The sequence below is a fragment of the Heterocephalus glaber genome, unplaced genomic scaffold (assembly GCF_053883595.1).
Source record: "Heterocephalus glaber isolate CG9 unplaced genomic scaffold, H.glaber_assembly_v1.0 deba00001600, whole genome shotgun sequence".
Lineage (NCBI taxonomy): Eukaryota > Metazoa > Chordata > Mammalia > Rodentia > Bathyergidae > Heterocephalus > Heterocephalus glaber.
This window is the reverse complement of record NW_028258372.1, coordinates 41,142,997-41,154,415: the sequence shown is the minus strand read 5'-3', so window position 1 is coordinate 41,154,415 and position 11,419 is coordinate 41,142,997. Positions and strand designations below refer to the sequence as shown.

Sequence of the window (11,419 nt, the reverse complement as noted above, 5' to 3'; positions counted from 1 at the left end):
GGGCTTCAGGCCAAATGGCAGGAAAACCCAAGACGTATATTTGGGGTTCAAAATAAGCAGAGAGGCCAAGTGGTGTCCTCGTGGGCCACCCAGAGGAGCCATTCCTTCCTCTGATCAGCACAAGGAACCCTGAAAACTCCCTGAAGAGAGAGACAGGGAGGGAGGGAGAGAGAGATGAGAGAGAGAGAGAGAGAGAGAGAGAGAGGCCCTAGAATCAGGCTGCCCCAGGAAGTGGCGGTGTGTCTTTTCTTCTTTAACATTTATTGAGCATTCGCTGTGTACTTGGCATGGTGCCTGGCCTCTGGGATCCTGAGTTGAACAGAATGCGTTCCTTGCCCTCCAGATCCTGGGAGTCTAGTGAGGGACACACGCCTCAAACCAATGCAGGCTGGTGAGTTCATTGTGAGAAGAGTTCAGCACTGAAAGCCCGGGCCCAGGCTGCAAACCCAGGTGAGAGGAGAATCACTCCTTGAGCGGGAGCCACTCTCGAGCTCCAACACAGTCCCCACCTGGCGTCTCGCCACTGTTTGGAGTGAAGAGAAGTGATGTGGTTGGGCCAAAGCCATGAAAATGACAGTTTTCATTCCTGAGCCTTCTCCTGCACCCACCACAGCCTAGGAGAGCTGTCAGACGCCCCTTCCAGTTGGGCCTAAGACCCAGCGTTGGCTCCCACCTATAGGGAGCAGGGGCTCGGTCTTCCTGTGGCCACAGAGGTTTGGGACTTGGCAGGAAGTCACCAAATAAGAGGAGGCAGAAGACAGCTCATCGTTTCTGGGCTGCAGAGCTTATTAAACCGACTCAGCTGGGGCCCATGCCAGAGGCAGGGTGAGGTGCTGAGTGGAATCAGGACTCAGCCTGTGGACCATGGCTGAGCAGGGCCCGGACACAGGCGGGGAGCAGGCTCTCAGCCGAGGGCACATGGAGGGAGGGGCCGGGCCTCGCTGGCTGAAGAGCTTTTGGGGTCAACAGAGAGGCTTTTAGGGAGCAGGAATTCTATGGGAACTTAAAACTGACCTGAGGAGTAAAGCAAGGCCCAGGGGATAGGCCTCCCCTACCCAGGTGGGCTCTGTACCCGGGGCCCCCTCTTCCTGGCCTGGGTTACTCTTGGAGGTAGGAGCACCTGCCAAGCAGACTGTCCGCGTTCTTGGAGCTCAGGCTCCAGGCCTGGTGGCTGCTGTGCCTCTCCCCACCCTCCCCTCTCCCGAGCCACAGCCTGGCCCCTTCTCTGCCTTTGACCCAGAGGGGTTCAGGAAACATTGCTAAAACCTCAGCTCTGGCTGAGTCAGCCGGGAGCACCTCTGAGGAGCAGCCCCAGAGCCCAGGGGTGCCCCGGACCAGCTTGCTCGGCAGCCGGGGCAGCCCCTTCACTGCTGTCATCCGCAGGGCTGGGCAGGCTCTGCTGAGCTTCTCAGAGGCCCCTTGAGGGTAAGAGCTCTGATGACTGCCTGGACTGGCTGTGTGATGTTACACAAGTTGCTGGACCTCAACCTCCTATTTGTTCTCTTCTAATTCGTGCCCTAGGCTCTGTCTAAGGCAGTGTGTGTGTGTGTGTGTGTGTAGGAATTATAGATTGACAGGTGGAATTTGCCCTGAGCCCGGCTGTGTGAACCTGCAGCTTCCTGATGGTGACTCCTAAGCTTCAGTCCACTCGTGCTCTGCAGGAATGTGTGAGCGGGTGTGCTTTTCTTTGAGGATGACAATTTGCATCAGACCCTCCAGGACCCCGAGACTAAACACCTGCCGAGTGCCACTGCCCAAGCCCTGGGGCTCCCTGCATGGGGTTCACCTTCCCTCAGCTGTCCCTCCCCAGGAGGGGGATCTCAGTCAGGCAGGTGCCCAGGCAGCCTGTTCTCCACGGCCAGCTTTCCACTACCGAGTCCAGTGTGCCCAAGGCTTGGTGCTGGGACAGGAGTCCTTACCACCTCCCCACTGGCCTGGCCCTCTCTGGCTGGCTGGGATCCATTCTACAGACCATGGTGGGAAAAGAACCCATAAGTGGAATTGTTTCCAGAGCACACAGGGAAGCCTGTCAGTGCTCATTGCTTTGAGGAGTTTTGGGTTTTTTGCTTGTTTGTTTTGTGTTTTGTGGGGCTGGGAATCAAACCCAGGACCTCAGCTATGCTAGGCTAGTACCCCTGAGCCACATGCTCAGCCTGTCAAAGTTCTTCAAACCACGTCTTAGGAGAGGAATGACTGAAAGGATGGAAGGCATTTGTCTTGGAGCAACGCATCAGGGTGGGTCAGCACTGGAAGTGGACAATGGACTCTAAATGCTGCCCAGTGGATTCCACAAGGAGCAAACTCGACCCTTTTTTATTTTTGCTTTTGAGGCAAGGTCTCACTGTCTTGCTCAGGTTGGGCTTGTACTTGTAATCCTCCTGCTTCAGCCTCCTAGAATGCTTGAGATAACAGGTGTGCACCATGACACTTGGCTAAAAGTCACCTGTAATCCCAGCATTCTGGGAGGCTGAGGCAGGAGGATTGAAAGTTCAAGTCCCACCTGGGCAATTTAGCAAGACTCTTTCTGAAAAATGTTTTTAAAAAGGTCTGGGAATGTAGCTCAGTGCAAAGGCCCTGGGAAGGAGGGAAGGAAGGAAAGAAAGAAAGAAAGAAAGAAAGAAAGAAAGAAAGAAAGAAAGAAAGAAAGAAAGAAAGAAAGAAAGAAAGAAGGAAAAATACTTCCTAACAGTGAATCCTGTCCCCACATGGAATGGAATGGGACTTCCTTCTACCTCACATACTTGGTCTTGCAGGAAGGAATAACTGCAGGAGGAATGCCAACCCTGTCCCGGAATCGGGGAAGAAATGACAGTGGCACTCTCCTGGGAGCAGGGGAAAGTGGCCAAAGCCTTATGGGGCCAGACAGCATGGGCGGTCTGCTCAGCCGAATCCTCCGTGCCCTCTGCCCAGCGCCCTGCGGGACCCGGCGTCAGGGAGCAGTGCTGGGAGAGGAGAGGGGGAGCCCTGGCCGCCATGGGTGTCTGTCCTCTGCCCTGGAGGAGGACACGCTCCTGGGCTGAGCTCCTGGGCCAGGCCGAGGGTGGAGATGCGAAGATGGCTCACGGGTGAGTCACCTGACCATTGTCTGCCCGGGCGCCTTCTGGGGAAGGGCGGCCGGGGAGACAAAGCCTCTGGCCTGCTGGGCCTGTGCGGACAGGTTCTCCACCCTTGCCTTCTCAGCTCTGGGGACAGCGGGGTTCGGCCCCTGGGCCTGCACGCCCACCACCCGGCCAGTCAGGGCTGGAGAGCTGGGCCTGGCTGCTTGGTGAGGGTGGGCCTGCAGCAGACATGAGCTCACGCCCTGGGTCTGGGGTGGCCCCAGTGAGCAGGGGGCTGGCTGTCGGAGAGGGTGCCCCGCTTGCCTGGCATGGCCCGGGAGGCTGGCGGGCACACCCTGCAGTGATCACACGAAGCCTGGGAGGCGCCCTGCCACCACACCCTTCCCAACCCCCTTCCAGACCTGCTCTCATCTAGCAGGCCTGTCCGCACTGCACCCTCTCTGGGCCCAGGGCGCCGGGAGGGCAGGGTAACTCCAGGTCGGGGTGCACAGTGGCCGCCCTGTCCCCACCAGGGCCTCGTCTTCTTGGAGCAGTGGATCCTCCTTCCTGATGCCCACTTGAGCCCGAGCCTCTGTCCCCTGTGTCACAGAAGCATACAGCAAGACTGTCAGGGTTCTTATACACAGGGAAACTGAGTCCATGGAGATCAGAAGCGTGCACAGGGTCACCCCGTCCTCCAGGGCAGGTGCGAAGGGAAGACCCTGACAGCCCTTCAGTTTGGGGACAGTCAGGCCAGGGCCACTTTCTGCTCTCCTGAGACTCCTGCTCTTGGCTTTCTCTGGCCGCATGGGGGTATGGGAGCTGAGGGGCTGAGGTGAGAAAGCCAGCGCCCTGTGTGGGCAGTGGCAGGGCCTTGAGGCCAGGCAGACTCGGGTTAGAACCCCAGATCTGCCGCCTGCAAGTGGATCTCTGAGGCCCAGCTTTCTCATCTGTAAAATGACAACAACAACCATGTCACAGTGCAAAATGTTTTGCCCATATTGTCTCACTTAGCTCTGAAAGACAGCAGAATACACCACCCTCCAACATGCTACTTTGGCATAGGGTATATATATATATTTTTTTGGTGCCGGAGATCGAACTCAGGACCTTGCACAGCAGGCACCAGAACCACCGAGCTAAATTCCCGGTCCCTGGTATAGGATTATTTTGAGTGACCGACACTTGCAAACTAGCAGATACAAAGAGCACTGACTTCCCCTTTTCTCCCTGAAACCAGAAGAAAAGAAACATTCTTGTTTCTAGAGACGGGGAGATGAGGGGGAGAAGAATCTGTACAGACAGACCTTGTTCAAACAACTCATCTTCCTGGGCCGGGGGTTTAGCTCAGTGGTTCTACCGCCTGCCTCAAAAGTCCAAGGTCCCGAGTTTGATCCCCAGTACTAAAAAACAACAAACCTCATCTTCCTTAGCCTCCCCGTGCATTTTCTTGACTTCTTCACAATTGCTACTCTTTGTCACACCGACTACGGGGCCATTTGGGTCTTGCCACTGCTGGGTTCTTGTTTTCCGTGTACATGTAAAATAAAGTCTGTGTGCTTTTCTCCTGCCTATTTATCTTCTGTCAACTTAGTTCTCAGGCCCAGCCGAAGACCCTAAGAGGGTGCAGGTGCGGTGTCGCCAGCCCTATGACTGTCACAGCACCACTTGGAGGCTGATACTGTTGTCCCTGTTCTATGATGAGAAAACCAAGGGCGAGAGAGGTTCTGAGCACCAGGGGGACCCCTAATTAGTGGGCTGGAGAGCAGGGGCGTAGGGGCCTCTGGCGCCAGGCTCCGAGAGCCCTGCCAGCCTGAGATACCTGTGAGAGGTGGTGAAAGGAGGCTCACAGCCCCCTTCCCTGGGTGTGGCCGCGTGGTGTTTTGGGTGGGTGAAGAGGAGGGACCAGAAGTCTTGAGCAGCAGGCGTGGCACGAGCCAGTAAGATGGAGGATTGGGGTTACACGGGGCCCTCCGTGTCCCTGGGGTGGGAAGCTGAGGCTCTGCTCGGCCGAGTGTGCACCAGGCTGCCGACTGCTCCTCTGGGGACCAGATGCTGAGCAATGTTTTTCCTCTCTACTCCCCTATAGTGTTTGCATTTTTTACAAAGATTGTGGCCTTACTTGAATTTTCTTTTTTGGTACCAGGGATCGAACTCGGGACCTTGCACTTTCGAGGCAGGCGCCGGAACCACTGAGCTAAATACCAGGCCCCTTGAATTTTCTTTTAAAGGAAAAATAAAGACTGGAAAGACCTATGTCGAATGCTAGTCCTGGGAAGGGGGCCAACTGTGATTTCAGTTCAACCTTCTACAACAAACATATACCAACCAACAAAACCGGTCCTTTCCTCTTTCTTTATTTTTGTATAGCACTGGGGATTGAACCCAAGGCTTTGCACTGAGCTGCATCCCCAGCCCTTTCTACTGTTTTCTTTTGAGACAACATCGCCGAGTTATTAAGTTACACCGGCTGGGCTCAAATTTGCAATCCTCCTGCCCCAGAGTGCCAGAGAGGAGCTGGTCTGGCTGAAGAAGTTCTCTTCAGCCCATGGCATATCCTCCCTCACCGTCTTCCCACTGATCCCAGCACCTCATTAGCCACCACACCCAGCTGGAAAAATATTTGTAAATGAGATTATATCTGAATAGAATGTTCTGCCGTTCGTGGTCCAGTGCTGTGCACCCTGGCCACCCGTGGCCTTGTGAGGACTTCAAATGTGAATGGCTCCCTCCAAGCCCAGCCTTTCCCTCTGGGGCTGGAGAGGTGTTCAGTAACTAAAGGACTCAGCCCTGGTTAAAAATAGCAAATCAGAGGAATTCGTAGGAGGTTTATCTTCCCTTTCCACTTCTCAAAATTTATATATCTGGTTTTTTCTCTGCTTTCCAGACTCCAACCTCCTCTTTCTCCCACAGAGCAGAGAAAGTGTTCAATAGGATAAACTCATCCATGCTGAGGCATGAGTGGCTTGGGTTTTACACCACCACCCCTGGTCCTGGCACCTGCTTTGTACATGAAGAAGCAGTGCTGAACCTGACTGTGGGTTGTCAGGCTTCGGTGGAGGGCTGCAGCGTTGCTAGGAAACCTGGGTTTGTCCTGGGTCTGTGTCCGCCAGCTGTGTGTCCGTGTGTCCGTGTGTCTGTGAGTTTCTTCCCTTCATCTTGCTGGGACTCGGCTTGCTCAACTGCGAAGTAGAGCCTCATGGTGGCTCTCCAGGGTGTGAGTATGAAATGAACCAGCACAAGCAGAAACTATGTGTTACTATGAGGTCCTGGGCAGCAAAGGGATTCACACCGCCATGCCTTGGGGCCGGGGCAGGGCCTTTGCACACCCTCCAGTGACATGGGCATAGACAGTGGTCACAGGTGGAAGCCACCTCCTTTCTCTTACGGCTGCTGCCCGGGGAAGGGAGCCCTGGAGTCTCTTTCCTCTTCAGCCCCACTCCCGGGGTGACAGAGGCCAGTGGAGGCCAAACCTCCCCCTTCCCTCACCCAGATCCCTCTGGCCCCAGCCTGGGGCCAGCAGTGAGGACCCCTGGGGGAGTCAGGGCTCAGGGTCCCAGACCTCTCGCCGTTCCCACCCCAAACCACCGTCAGCCCACGATTCTGCATAGCTCCTGCCCAGGGCCCTGGCCAACCCTGCCCTCCTTGGTGGGAGCACAGGGTCTTCCTGAGCCCCAGGGCATGGTTCCTGGGTAGCCACGGCAGTCTCCGTACCCCAACCCCCATCTGGGTAGGGGTGTCCCCAAAACTGAGACTTTCTGAGTTCTCCAATTGTGTGAGACAGGAACACCAGGGCCCAGAGCACACCAGAGTGTCAGCCCCAGCCCCAGCCCCAGCCCCAGTGCCCGGAGGTTCTGCTCCTCCTGAGGGGATTGCTTTTCCTTTCCCTTTGCTCCCAAAGCTCTTCTCCCTGTTTGCTCTCAAGCACCAACAACCCCTCTGGAGCCTTCGAACCCCGAAAGTTCTGGGACACAGTTTCCTTTCTCCCAAAGGATGTCTGCCTGCTGTGAGTGCCTGGAGCAAGCAGTGGGCTCCATCCTGGCTCCAGCTCTGCTGCCTGCTGGAGCGTCTTACCCATCATGCTTTGCACCAGAATGGAGATCTTCCTGCCCAGGCCGTGGCCTCTGCCTGCTTCCACCTTAGCGGTGAGGGGGTCTGCAAGCATGCTGGGCTGGTACTGAAACCTTCCTTCCTTCCTTTCTCCCTCCCTTCCTCCCTTCCTTCTCTTCCTCACCTTCCTCTCCCTCCTCTTCCTCCTCCTTTTTCGTTTTTTTTTGAGACAGGGTCTCGCTATGTTGTTCAGTCTGGCCTTGAGCTCACTATGTAGCCCAGGTTGGCCTCAAACTGGCAGTAATCCTCCTGCCTCAGCCTCCTGAGTGCTGTGATTGTAAGCATGCACCATCATGCCCTGCTCTGCTTTTGTACAGGGCCTCTGCTTTTGTACAGGGCCTCTGCACTGGGCTGTATCTCCCACACTATTTATTTATTAATTACTTATTTGATGGTGCTGGAGATGGAACCCAGGGGTGCTCTGCCACTGAGCTCCATCACCAACCCCAACCTGTGTGTGTGTGTGAAACACGGTCTTGTTAAATTTGGGCTAGACTTGCCCAGGCTGGGCTTAAACTTGTGCTCCTCCTCCCTCAGCCTTCCAGAGTCCTGGGGTTACAGGCCTGCACCACCTGAGTGGAGATGAACTGAATGCTAGGTGGTCTGGGGTCGCACACCTGGACTCCAGGCTGCCAAGTGCTGGTGAGAGCCCACGAGCAGCAGAGGGAAATGGAGAAAGAAGGGGACCCCACCCTGCCCTTCCTACTTGGCGACCAGGTTGCAGCTCTCTGGCCTTCCTGTCCCATCCTGGCCTGCCCCGCCCCGGCCCGGCCCGGCCCGGCCCAGCCCCACCTTGCTGAGCCTGAGGAGGAGGGAGCCTCACAGACACACAGCAGGTCTGGCGACTTGTCTCTGGCCTGAGTTCATGTTGTGCCCGATGTCACCGGAAATTCCCTCTTCCCACTTCCATCTGGAGTCAGGGTGCCTGGGGTGACATCTGCTGAGAAAGAGACAGGGCCCCCAACTCCAGGTGGAGCCAGAGACAGCTCCAGGACAAGTGGGTGGCCTGACCTTCCTGCAGGAGACCCGAGAACCGGGCCCCAGAACAGCCAGAGATCGACCCAGCTCTTTTTACTTTTTGGTACCAGGGGATCGAACTCGGGACCTTGTGCTTGTGAGGCAGGCGGCGGAACCACTGAGCTAAATCCCTGGCCCAACCCAGCTCTTTCTACAGCCTGTTCTCTAAGTTTATCTCCAGGAGCTGAAATTGCCGCAAGAACAACCACAGTAGCCAGGCGATGGCGCACACCTATAAACCCAGCACTCTGGGAGGCTGAGGCAGGAGGATTGCAAATTGGAGCCTAGGCAACTTAGCAACTTAGAGAGACTCTGTCTCAAAAAATACTAAAAACGGCCTTTGGATATAGCTCAGCGTGGAGATCCTGGGTCATTCCTCGGTACTGAAAATTAGAAGAAAGGAAAGTAAGGGTGCAGGGCCCCGGGCAGACCCCCGGTGCTCTGGGAGGCAGAGCCAACTCAGCGGCTGGCTGCCTGGAGGCTGGGACAGTGGTTTGTGCGGCCCTGCTGGGCTCAGGTTGCTCCTGTGGACAGCGGCCTTGGGGGTAGAGGACGGAAGGCAGGGGGCTGCCAGGGGGCTCCCTGTCCGTGGGGGGCACTGCTGCTGTCCCCACCCAGACTGCCCTTCTGGCTCCCCGGGTGGCTCAGGACCTGCCAACAGGTCTGGATGAGCTGGGGCGAGCACAGCCTCCACCCAGCCCCACAGCATCCCGCAGGCCTTCTATCTCCAGCCCGAGGCTGGCTCCAGCCTCACTGCTGGCCACTGTCCCAAGGCCTGCTTAACCCTGGCCCTGGGCGGATCGGTGCCTTCCCTGGGGGGCCCCGATGGCCGAGGAGCGCTGACAGATAGCGCTCAAAGGGAGAGCTGCGGGCCTGGGGGCCAGGAATGTACACCTGACATCTGAGTCTGACCCATGTCCTGCTAGGCAGGTGGCACAGGCGTGTGTAAGTGGGGAAACTGAGGCCCATGACCTCACAGCTTTGACTCACGCTCATGGGAAGCCCTCTCTTCCCACCTCCATCCTGAAATGTGGTGCCTGGGGCTGACATCAGCTAAAAAAGGGGCCGGGCACCCAACTCCAGGCACAGCAGAGTCCCTGGCCTGAGACTGGCCCAGAGGAGGGGTCCCCATGCTGTACACCCGCAAGCTTGGCGTGGTGGCTGCTGGCCTGGGCCAGGCCCTGTAGAGCTGACTGGGATTTGGGGCTGGGCCAGCTTTGTCTGTGAGACCAAGGGGCAAGGTCTCGGGGAGGAGCAGGCTCTGAGCTCCCAGAGAAGAGGGACGGGGCAGGAGGGCTTCCACTGGTCTCCTGGGGCCACTATCCGAGGCCTGCTCAGTTCTGCGGGGTGGCCCCAGCTTCTCCAGCAGCTCTGCCCCTTAACACCCCCAGATTTCGCAGGAGGTGTGGTGGCAGCCGCCTAGGCTAGTCACTCCATTGTGTTCCAGCCACTATGCTGGCCCTTGACACCCACCCTGCCCCATGACCCTGTCATCCACCCCTACTGGCAGGCGAGAGGATTGTTCTGAGAGCAGCAGGGACCAAGCAGAAGCCAGGTGGCATCGCTGGGGCACGAGATCCCAGGTCTGCTGGGCCCTGACTGCTGGGATCGGGACTCACTTAAGGATCCTGCCAGGCATGGGGAAATTAGGCAGGGCCCCCAATCTCTCGAGGTGTCCCAGCAACAGCTCTCCTTCTCTTCCTTGCCTGGAGCGCCAGTGTCTTCTCCCGTCCCTCCCTCTGCAGCCCAGAACCACTTGGAGTAGCTTGTCCTGAGCTGTTGGTACTCTGGTGTTTGCCAGGGCTGCACCTGCTGGGCACCACTGCCCCACAAGGCTTTTCGGTGGCTGACTCTGCACAAGTGCACCCAGCATATGCTCAGGAGGCCCCGGCCTGCTGAGCCCTCAGTCCCACATCTGCAGGACAGATGCTCCAGGCCAGGCCTGTCAGTGGGTCCTGCGGAGAGAAGGAGGCCAATCCCCCGTGGAGGTGGCAACTGTGATTTCAAGACTCACTCTGTGAACCCAGGGACAGTGGGAGACAGGCTGGAGGTGGCATGCAGGTGTCCTACACAGGAAGCTGAGGCTCAGATGCCAACAAAGTAGCATCAGTGGCTGTCGGAGGCACAAAACCCAGTGCCCACACAGCAGGGTTTCCACGGTGAGGCGGATGTACAGGACGTATCATCCTCTATGCACAAGATGTAGCTGGGGCTGAATCTCCCTGCCCCGTTTGCCTTTCACCTAAAGGACTGGCTGACAATGACCCAGCACTCCTCCCTTCAGTGTGGACCGTGGCCGGCTGTGACATTTAAGAGCCAAATTGAGGAAAGGCACCTGACCTTGGGGAGGAATGTGGGAAATGTCTGCAGCCTGGAATAGCCACCCCCTACCTGGGGCTCAGGAATGCGGGCTCCAGGCCACCTGGGGCCCCCAAGGGAGGTGCATGCATGCGTGTGGTTGGAAGAGGAGGTGCAGGGCCCAGGAAGGACACTGTTGGAAGGCCTTGTAAGGTCGCCAGCTTAAATGCCCACATGGTACAAAGGGTGAAGTCGAACTGCCAATGCCACCCTCCCCCTGGCACTAGCACTGTGTCCTCTGTGAGCTGATCTCCTTTGTCTTGGGACATCTAGGTCATTGTCTCTCATCCCTGAGTCCCTGGAACCTGAGGCCTGCAGCTTTTGATTTGTCAGGCCCCCAGAGCTGAAATGAGCAGCTACTGTGCCCGTCCTATTTACAGATGTGGAAACTGAGGCCCAGGCAGGGTGTGAGTTGGCCAGGTCACTAATTTCGGTCCAGGGCCCAGGGCTCTGCGCTGGGTCCTTTCCCACAATCCCTCACTGCAGGTCAGCATCCCTCCTCCCAGGAGGGAGACTCAGGTGGCTTGTTCTGACTCCCATGGGCTCCTGTTGGGAATCCAGCGCCTGCCCTCTGTGGGACTTGCCAGGATGGGGCTGCAAGTACAAAGCAGAAACTGAGGGCCTGGCCTCTACACACACCACATACACGAAAAACACACTCCTGCTCCTGGGGAGCAGGTGCTCTCTGCCCTGGCTGGAGGCATTGGCAAAGCCAAGCTAACCCCAATAGATGTCCGTTCCGGGCTGCACCTGGCGAAAGGGTTCGGAGAAAGGACTCTGCTGCCATCTAGTGGCCACACTTGGGCATGACTGTTTCACCCTGGCCTTCAGGGGCTCATCCGCAGCAACCTGTGGGAATCTCTCTCCCAATTTCCCTTCTCTCAGAAAGCACTCCA

At 57.1% G+C, this 11,419-nt stretch overlaps 1 long non-coding RNA gene across 1 annotated transcript; it reads left to right on the top strand.

Annotated features, from left to right (window-relative positions):
- Positions 1 to 98: 98 nt before the first annotated feature.
- Positions 99 to 5,482, top strand: LOC147823191 (uncharacterized). Its single transcript, XR_015444445.1, has 3 exons — positions 99 to 450; positions 2,754 to 3,065; positions 5,185 to 5,482. It is a non-coding gene; the product is annotated as an uncharacterized LOC147823191 (long non-coding RNA).
- Positions 5,483 to 11,419: the final 5,937 nt, after the last annotated feature.